The sequence below is a fragment of the Dasypus novemcinctus genome, chromosome 7 (genome assembly GCF_030445035.2).
Source record: "Dasypus novemcinctus isolate mDasNov1 chromosome 7, mDasNov1.1.hap2, whole genome shotgun sequence".
Lineage (NCBI taxonomy): Eukaryota > Metazoa > Chordata > Mammalia > Cingulata > Dasypodidae > Dasypus > Dasypus novemcinctus.
Genome location: NC_080679.1, coordinates 107675859 through 107685949, shown reverse-complemented (window position 1 = coordinate 107685949; position 10091 = coordinate 107675859). Strand labels below are relative to the sequence as shown.

Sequence of the window (10091 nt, the reverse complement as noted above, 5' to 3'; positions counted from 1 at the left end):
TCATTTTTAAGTGCTTTGACTAAAGAAAAGGCATTTTAATATTTGGAGAAAGTTCTATATTGAGTCATGGCAAGTATTTAGTATTAATGTTCAACCAAACAATGTACATTGCATGGGACAGATTCACATTTTTACAATTTTATAGGAAATCTGCAAGGGTTTAGAAACAGTTAATAGCTTTAAAGAATAGTTAACATAGAACTCAGGAAATAATAAATAAATGATCTAGAGTTATACTTGTTAGGATTGGAGAAAGTGTAAAGATATCCTAATACAGTGGCTTTACGAACTCTATCCACCACACCCCCTGACAGAATTTTTTTTTTCAGCAACTCCTTTGGAGAAAATAATATATAAAAATGTGAGACTCTTAGAGTAATCATAGGTATATTCTTAAAACTGTAATGATACCAAATACATTAATTTATATTTTAATTAAAATTTCATTCTTATTTTGTAGCCTATTTAGATCAGGTCTTATTTATTGGTTGCCAGAAGATGAGTTCAGAAAATGTCACTATTGTAAGATATTTGAATAGGGGTTGCCATTTAATTAATCTCTTGTAGTGAGTAATTACTTTTTCTTCCATGAAAGATTATTGCAAAAATGAATAAGAAAAATGTATATCTCAAAATATGGCTTTTAAAGTAATTCCTTGCTATCTAGTATTTAACTTTAAATCTGCCCTCAACACTTTGGTAGTAATTTCTCTCTGAAACAGAAGCATCAAAAATCTATTATCTAACTCATGGAACAAGACAGTTAAGTCAAACTCAGAAGGAAAGGATTGTTGTACTGACAAATCACAGAAGGTTTTGAAAATCCAAGGGCCCCAATTTAAACCACAATTCCCAATTCATGTTTATATTGTTGGTTTGGGAAATTATAAATGGAGATTAAATCAGATGTGCATCATCTACATTTTCATTTTTTAAAGTTCTAGCAACAAATATAAATTACTATTTGCTATACTGATGTAATAAAAAATGAAATTGTGTTTGGATTATAGTTGTTTATAGCTGCCTACCTCATAATGTTTAGAATAATATTTCATGGCCTAATTTAATGATTTAATTATAACTATGTTCTAAATATTTTGGAAGATTTGTGATATTAGAATTTTTCTCCCTACATTCTAAATGTGTTGAGATACTATTTCACTATCACTACACGTGGACTATCATAAACATTTTTATACTAAATTTAACTTTTTCACACGATATTGTAGAGGGATTTTTGCATGGGATTTAAACACTGTATTTGTGCAGAATTATAGGAGCTGGAATTTGATGGATTGCTTAGAGGGACCTGAATTTGTATAATATGGTTGTTTTCTGTTTGTTTTTTGTCTCCTTTTTTGCATGAATTATGGACTCAGAAATGTGTACAAATTAAAAGTGAAGTCAGTGGGGAGTATTTTAAGTTTACTGGCCTGAGAGCAGTCAACTTAGGACACAGGCTTTCAAGCTAACAAATGGTTCTCATTTTACAAGGGTCTTATTTGATAGCTTTACTTAATTCAAGAATAATTTTATGACACTATAAATGATGTATAATGATAAATGTATATTTACTATTACTCTCCCCAGTTCTTTATACTTCCTATTCTCTATTTCTTCTTTATTTTATCCATAATACAATCATCCAACATACTTAAAAAATTTTTTTTGCCTCATTTATTTTGTTTATCTGTCTCTCCCCAACTAGAATGTAAGCTCTGTGAGGACCGGGATTTTGTTTGTTTTGCTCATTGTTGTATTCTTAGCATCTCATAGAAAGAGCTTAATAAGCATTTGTTGAATTAACAGTGACACTATAAATAAATACAATCTACGAAAGCACATTCTAAGTCTACTTTAGAGATTAAGATATATCTCTCATATAGACAGATAGACTTCAAATGCTGGGCTTGGAAAACGTTTTCTGTAAAGAGTCAGAGAGCAAATATTTTAGACTTTGTGGGCCATACAGTCTCTGTCACAACTCCTCACTCGTGGTTGTGGTTTTAAGTAGTCATGGGCAAGAAGTAAAGGAATTGCCATGGCTATATTTGAATAAAACTTTATTTACAAAAAGACATGCCAGACCAAATTTGGTCTATGGTTGTAGTTTGATGATCCCCACACTAACAAATAAATTATAAAGAAGTAAATATTGGGAAATGGACTTTGGCCCAGTGGTTAGGGCGTCCGTCTACCACATGGGAGGTCCACGGTTCAAACCCCGGGCCTCCTTGACCCGTGTGGAGCTGGCCCATGCGCAGTGCTGATGCGCGCAAGGAGTGCCGTGCCACGCAGGGGTGCCCCCGTGTAGGGGAGCCCCACGCGCAAGGAGTGCGCCCGTGAGGAAAGCCGCCCAGCGCGAAAGAAAGTGCAGCCTGCCCAGGAATGGCGCCGCCCACACTTCCCGTGCCGCTGACGACAACAGAAGCGGACAAAGAAACAAGACGCAGCAAAAAGACTCAGAAAACAGACAACCGGGGGAGGGGAGGGGAGGGGAATTAAATAAATAAATAAATCTTTAAAAAAAAAAAAAAAGAAGTAAATATTTTATTTCTCTTTTGGTCAATATGAGGGGAAATGTGTGTGATATTATTACAGGCTTCTTTGGATGTTTCTGAGGACAGATTTAAGCTTTTGAATCCTTTCCAGTGGTATGGAAGCTACATATTAATTTGCACAGGAAACAAACCAATCAAGCATAATAAAACAATTGCTAAAATGTTAGTGGAATGCTCTGAGTTCTGGGCTTCTAGGTTCTTGTCCATGTTGCATAAAGGAATTTTAAAAACATACCAAAGAGTAGACAAGAGAGTAAAGAGTTTATTAAGAAAAAGGAAAAGTACACACCCGAGACATGTGTGAGTGCATGGCAAAAAGACAGGCCTTTTTAAGAACTTTCCCACTCCCCTTTCTTAATGTTGGGGAGGGGCCCCAACTGTTTGCTCTTCTGATTGGTTGCCTTAGGATCTCCACCTGTCAGCTCTCAGGGGACCAATGAGGAAGCCTTTCTGTTTGGACTATCCAGGACCAATGGGGAGACATGTTTGGAATTATCTGGGTCTTCCTCTTGAACCCTGGGTCTTGATGGGGTATATCCGGCCTTTTCTTAGTAGTGGTCTTCCCTCATGGGATTTCCAGGCGGAGTCTCACAGCCATGTTCTCTAGTGAGACCCAGCTGCCTTCCTTCTTTTCCTATACTAATCTGCCTCAACTCCCCCCTCAGAGAGTTTACACCCTTATTCTTAAAGGGGAACTGAAGGGTAAAGGTCATTCTTTGGTAGCTGCTTTCTGCTGGTTAGGGGGAGTAGTCCCTGCCTGATGGGATGTGAAATTTTCTGGCTATTCTATTGAGGTTGAGTTAAGGCTGATCTGGCACTATAGTTGGAACTAGATGAAATCTCCACATGAATAATACCTTGGAAGGCATTGATTCTGGAAGAAATAAATTTAGTTAGGATTTTGAAGATACATGGTCATGTTAAAAGGCTAAAAAGATGCTGGTAAGCATCACCAGAAAGGGGTCCAGCCATGACATACTGGACCATGGGAACAAGAAAGGCTTGGTGCCTCCAGAAGCTGCATCCTTCCAAAGTTGATGGGCTTGATCTTGTAGGTTTCAAACACTCTCTAGGACTATTCTGGAGTGATTTACATTGAAACAATATTCCTCCTTGAGGAACAGGCAGGTTCCTCCCTGTGCGGCTGCTAGCATGTTTAGGGCTCTGCAATTTTGCTGTACCATGGTGGCAAGGGAGTCTATTTGTTGTCTAAGGGCTTCTAAGTTCTGGCTAGTTTCTTCTATGCTGTCAGTTAACTCTTTAGAAAGATTGTAGTAGACCTTCTGGGCTTGGTATAAACTGCTAACCCCAGTTCCCATGGCAGTGGCTATGCCTAGGACTGCTCAGAGTGGTATGAGGAAAGGCACTGCCTTAGACATAAACTCACGAAGACAGTATAGGCAACAAGACAAGCATATGGCAAACAAAATAAAGACTATTTAAGAGCGCCATTCCTTTATCTTATAGGCACATTCCTCAACAATTTAGAAAATGAATTAAGTTTACCAAGACTTTTAGTATGTTGAATATTCTTCTGCATATGCTCTGGAATAGAAGAGATATTATCATATTTTCAGAGATATAGGTACAGTACTTAATACTAATCAATGCACAAGTTCCTCTTTGAGCTGCAGTTAATAGATCTAAGGTCCAGTTTTGCAATACCGTACATGTTGTTTCTCCAATAGTAATGCCAATTGTGCTTGTTTATGTTCTACTCACATTATTCTGGTAATTATTGCTCCACTAGGCATGTCCTTAACACAGAAAGCATGCTGCAATACTGTTGGCCCTTGGAGGGAAGCTCTGATGTTTCACGGACGTGATGCATAATGTTCTTCATCACTATGACACAGAACCAGTCTGGAGGCAATGTCCATTGAATATCTGCCATATAGAGCCATTGCCAGCTGCTACGGGAGTCCAAAACTGCAACTGTACTCTCCATTTACTTCAGGAGCATGTCCAGAAATGTGGTAGATACTTTTATTGTCTTAGAGGTCATAGTGACTAACCTAGTCAGTATCAAGTGGAGAGGTACCATGAAGGGTATCAGGGACCTGGTTTGAATGCACAAGAGAGATTCACAATACTACAGTCTCTTTTAATTTTTATATACTTTCTAAATACTTCCAATGCTATTTATAACATACAAAATGAACTTAACTATTTTAATGCTTTACTTTTTACTTTTATACCTCTATCATGGTTATGTTAATTAACAGGTATTTTACTTTAGCAATATAGGAAAAAACTACTTTCTCCATTATTTTACGTAAACCTACAATTCTGAATGGAATCAACATTATCTTTCCCTTACCACCACTTTAATATGCAGATTGAGGTGGCCTCTGATAGGTTTCCCTGTTATGAAGTTACCTTTCTTATTAATATCAATTTAAGTTTCTAATTATTAATGCCTTCCTGGAATTAACTACTTAAATATTTCAGTATAGAAGACTCTTTGCAAACTTCCTCTAACCAACCATAACAACACAGAAAATTCTAAAATTGTGAATAATCTTAAAAGCATACTGACTCCAGGTTCTGAAATATATTATAGTTATTTAATTTGCTTAAATCATAATTTAGAAAAGATCTTCCCACAGTTTTCAAGGACTTTTTCCTTTCCTTACTGAAATTTTACAATTGGATTATTATGTACTCTTATTTTAGGGCTGTTAAAAGGTTTAAATTGGGAAATTACGGGACATACTGTGATTTTTAATTCCCAGGCCTAGTAGATAAGAGTTTTAAGCTAAACTTACATTTTCTTATCTTGTCATATCCAGCCCTTCTCCCCTAGAGCTTGCTAAGAGAGGGAGGCACTGGGGGCTGGGTAGGTTAAGGTGCATAGGAAAAACTTTTTTCCTCTCCCAATAGTTTCTATATTCAGATTTCTATATGACCTTCCATCCTACTTAGCTTCTCTAATTTGGGCTCCAAGAATATTCATTTACATATATAAGTGCTCATTTAATTTTTAAAAACAGTTCAAACAGAGATCTTTTGTTAATTTGATACACCATCCTGATGTATGAGTGCATAAGTAATTATGGTTTCACATTGTTGAAATTTGCCATTTGATATTGGAATATGATCTTAAATAAATGTGGTTATGTTACACATCATTTCAATGTGCATTTCTTGCTTTACTTTTTTTGCTAATGACTTATTACTTGCTGTTTATTTTATATTTATTTTAGACTATGGAAATGATGTTAGACAAAAAGCAGTTTCGAGCAATTTTCTTATTTACATTCAACATGGGTTATAAAGCAGTGCAGACAACTCCCAACATCAACAATGCATTTGGCCCAGGAACTGCTAAAGAACATACAGTGCAGTGGTGGTTTATTAACTTTTGCAAAGGAGATGAGAGCCTTGAAGATGAGGAGCATAGTGGCCAGCTATCAGACGTTGACAATGACCAATTGAGAGCAATCGTCAAAACTGATCCTCTTAAAACTACATGAGATGTTGCCAAAGAATTCAACATTGACCATTCTATGGTGGTTCAGCCTTTGAAGCAAATTGGAAAGTTGCAAAAGCTCAATAAGTGGGTGCCTCATGAGCTGACTGAAAATCAAAAAGAATCATAGGTTTGAAGTGTTGTCTTCTCTTATTCTACTCGACAATGAACCATTTCTCAATCAGATTGTGATGTGTGATGAAAAGTGGATTTTACATGACAGCCAGCAATGACCAGCTCAGTGGTTGGATTGAGAAGTTGTGCCAAAGCCCTTTCCAAAACCAAACTTGCACCAAAAAAAGGTCATGGTTACTGTTTGGTGGTCTGCTGCTCGTCTGATCCACTATAGCTTTCTGAATACTGGTAAAACTATTACGTTTGAGAGATATGCTCATCGAATCAGTGCAATGCACTGAAAACTGCTATGCCTGCAGCCCGCATTGGTCAACAGAAAGGGCCCAATTCTGCCACACAAGAATACCCAATGGCACGTCACACGACCAATGTTTCAAAAGTTGATTGAATTGGGCTACAAAGTTTTGCCTCATCTACCGTATTCGTACCGTACTGTCCTCTCGCCAACTGACTACTACTTCTTCAAGCATCTTGAGAACTTTTTGCAAGGAAAATGTTTCCACAACCAGCAGGATGCCGAACATGCTTTCCAAGTGTTTATCGAATCCCAAAGCATGGATTTTTACGCTACAGGAATAAACTTATTTCTTGCTGGTAAAAATGTGTTGATAGAAATGATTCCTATTTTGATTAATAAAGAAGTATTTGAGTCTAGTTATAATGACTTAAAATTTATGGTCTGAAACTGCAATTCCTTTTGCACCAACTTAATACACTGAAAAAACAGGCAGACATATACAAAATTTAGACACAAAAGCACACAACACACTAATGTTACTTATACATTTTCATTCTTTTCAAAAATAAGTTTAACTGTTAAATAATATTATATTCAAAGCTTTTCTTTGAAGACTATTTCCGATCATTTTAATCTGCACTGTAACCATGTGGTTTTGCACAAGAATTTTGTTCTTTTTAGTATTGGATTATAACCAAATTGCTCCCAATGATTTAAAATACAATATACATAATTTTCCTTTATTTCAGAGCTTTGCTTATTTCCCATTTTGACTTTGACAGAACTTGGATGAACATTAATTCCAGTATATACTTACTGTACTTACTGAGCTCTTTGTAGTCTCAGAGAACACTGTTTTCTCTCATGATCTTCAGGATCCTTGATACTTGGGGAGAGAAGGCCCCCAATTCCTAGTTCTAGGAGATAACAGCACTCCAGGTGGCTGCTGGACTGGAAGAGTGGACATCCCTTTCCAAAGGCTGAGCTCAGATTCCACCAGGCAGCAATGAGAAGAGGCAAGATTTTTAAAGCCAGTAGAAAGATTGGAGACAGGGGTGTCTCAAATTTGCCTTCCCCCGAAGCCATGCAGAACAAAAGTTTCCATGGATTCAAACAGGGGAGAATAGAGTAGTTACCATTACAAAGGTGAGGCCAGTTCTGAAATAACCATAATCAAAAGCAAACTCAGATTAGAATTACCATCCCCATAGCAGGCATACAGGAGGGTGAGACTTGACTTTTTTTTTTAACACTTTTTTTTGGTCTTTATTTCTTTTTTTAATGTTACATTAAAAAAATATGAGGTCCCCATATACCTTCCACCCTCCTTACCCAACTCCTCCCCGCATAACAGCAAGCTCCTCCATCATCATGAGACATTCATTGCACTTGGTGAATACATCTCTAAGCACCACTGCACATCATGGTCAGTGGTCCACACCATAGCCACACTCTCCAACAGCCCACCCAGTGGGCCATGGGAGGACATACAATGTCCGTAACTGTCCCTGCAGCACCACCCAGGACAACTCCAACCCCCGAAAATGCCCCCACGTCACATCTCTTCCTCCCACTCCCTACCCCCAGCAGCCACCATGGCCACTTTCAGCACACCAATGCCACATTTTCTTCAATTACTAGTCACAATAGTTCATGAATAGAATATCAGTAAGTCCACGCTAAACCATACTCTATTTCTTCATCCTGTGGACCCTGGAATGGTTGTCCCCTCCACATCTATATCAAGAGGGGGCTTAGATTCCACATGGATGCTGCATGCTTCTCCTGCTTTCAGTTGTAGGCTCTGTTGGCTCCCTGGTGTGGTGGTTGACCTTCTTTAACTCCATGTTAGATAAGTGGGGCAAGTCCAATAAACCAGAGTGTAGGAGTTGCAAATCTGTTGAGGCTCACGGCCTGGCTATCACATGGTCAGTCCAGAGATTCAGGTCCCCTGGGTATACACTAAACCCCAGCACCAACTACAGATCTGGTAAAAGTAACAGGAAAGGCTTGTGGACAAAGATCACATCTGAGTCCAGCTCCATCACACAGAAACACAAACTCCAAAGTAGGGCCAATTGACATGGCACTGAACTACATCTGCCATGACCATAGAACCTGTGAGTCTCTGTAGCCCTCAGGAGGACCAATACCTGGTGTTGCATCTGGGACTCTGCTGAGGTGTGCATAAGGGCAATCCCTCTGATAACCTCCCAGCTCTTTTTGGAGACACATAGCCATATAAACTCATTTGTCCTTTCCATTTCCCCCTTTTATTCAGGCAAAAAGCATTTTTAACTCTTGGTATTATATGTAGACTGAGATATTCTGCTGGTCCAAGTAGACTCTTTTATTCAAGGTCATTTTCTAGTTACATCATCAGCTGGTATTTGTTAGTAATCCTTTGGTGCCAGGGAGGCTCATCCCTGGGAGTCATGTCCCATGCTGGGGGGAAGGTAACACATTTACATGCTGAGTTTGGCTTCAAGACTGGCCACATTTGAGCAACACAGAGGCTCTCAGGAGGTAACTCTTACGCACCCTGCAGCTCTAGGCCTAGTTCTTATTTCAGGTGCACAGGCTTACAAGCATAGTCATTTTTTGATACCCCAATTTATTTTTACCTTTGCGACGGCTTGCTCGGTCAGTAGAGGTGGGGTCTGGCTGCGGACGAGGGGTCGGTCCAGCTCTGGACGAGGGGTCGGTCCCACTTGGGACGAGGGGTCGGTCCGGCAGCAGACGAGGGATCGGTCTCACAAGGGGTTGCGCGGTTCGGCTGATGGGGTCACCCGGCGAAGCCGGCGACGAAGGGGTCGCCCGGAGAAGCCGGCGACGAAGGGGTCGCCCGGAGAAGCAGGCGACGAACTGGGGACAAGGGAGGCCAGGCCCTTGTCGGGGGCTCTCAGGACTGGAGGGCGCACGGCAGAAGAACTACCGCGGAGACAAGGTAAACACGCAAGTCCACTTTACTGAGGGAGAGGCAACAGTTTTATAGGGGCTGGGGAAGGCTGATTGGTCGAAGCCACGCCCTGTTCTGATTGGTTGCCGGCAAAAGGTCAGTGGGCGGTACTGGACGGGGGAGGGGTGGTGGTTAGGGATTGGCTGTCGCTGTTGCTGGGGGAAGGGGCAGGGTTTAGGGATTGGTGGCTGCTGTTGCTGGGGTGGAGGGCAGACTTGAGTTTCCCGCCCACGCCTGGCTGTTGCTGCTGTCGGGGGAAGGGAAAAGGGCGGGCTGGATTTTTCCGCCCACACCTGGCTGTTGCTGCTGTCGGGGGAGGGGAAAAGGGCGGGCTGGATTTTTCCGCCCACACCTGGCTGTTGCTGCTGTTGGGGGAGGGGAAAAGGGCAGACTGGAATTTTCTGCCCTGCGCCTGCGCAGGGAGAAGGAAGAAGATGGGTGCCGCCCCACAAGGCATCGGGCGGCGCCATCTGGGAGGAGGGGCGGCCGCGGAAGCATGGCTGCCGAGAAGGGGAGACCCGGAGGCACTCTGCGCCCATGCCGAGCTTCCTTCAGGGGTGGTGGTGAGTCCGACCAGCCACCCTATTATGGGGGCAGCGGAATTAGGCCTACCGCGGCCGCCCCCCTGCCAGGCCAGCAAACCACACTTCAGCCCGAGGGGTGACCGCATACCTTAATTTTTCTAAATTAATATGTATTCTATATCTAACTTTTAAACTCATCACT

At 40.8% G+C, this 10091-nt stretch overlaps 1 pseudogene; it reads left to right on the top strand.

Annotated features, from left to right (window-relative positions):
• The first annotated feature begins 5770 nt into the window (after nt 1-5770).
• On the top strand, nt 5771-6802 carry LOC139439281 (histone-lysine N-methyltransferase SETMAR-like; annotated as a pseudogene).
• Nucleotides 6803-10091: the final 3289 nt, after the last annotated feature.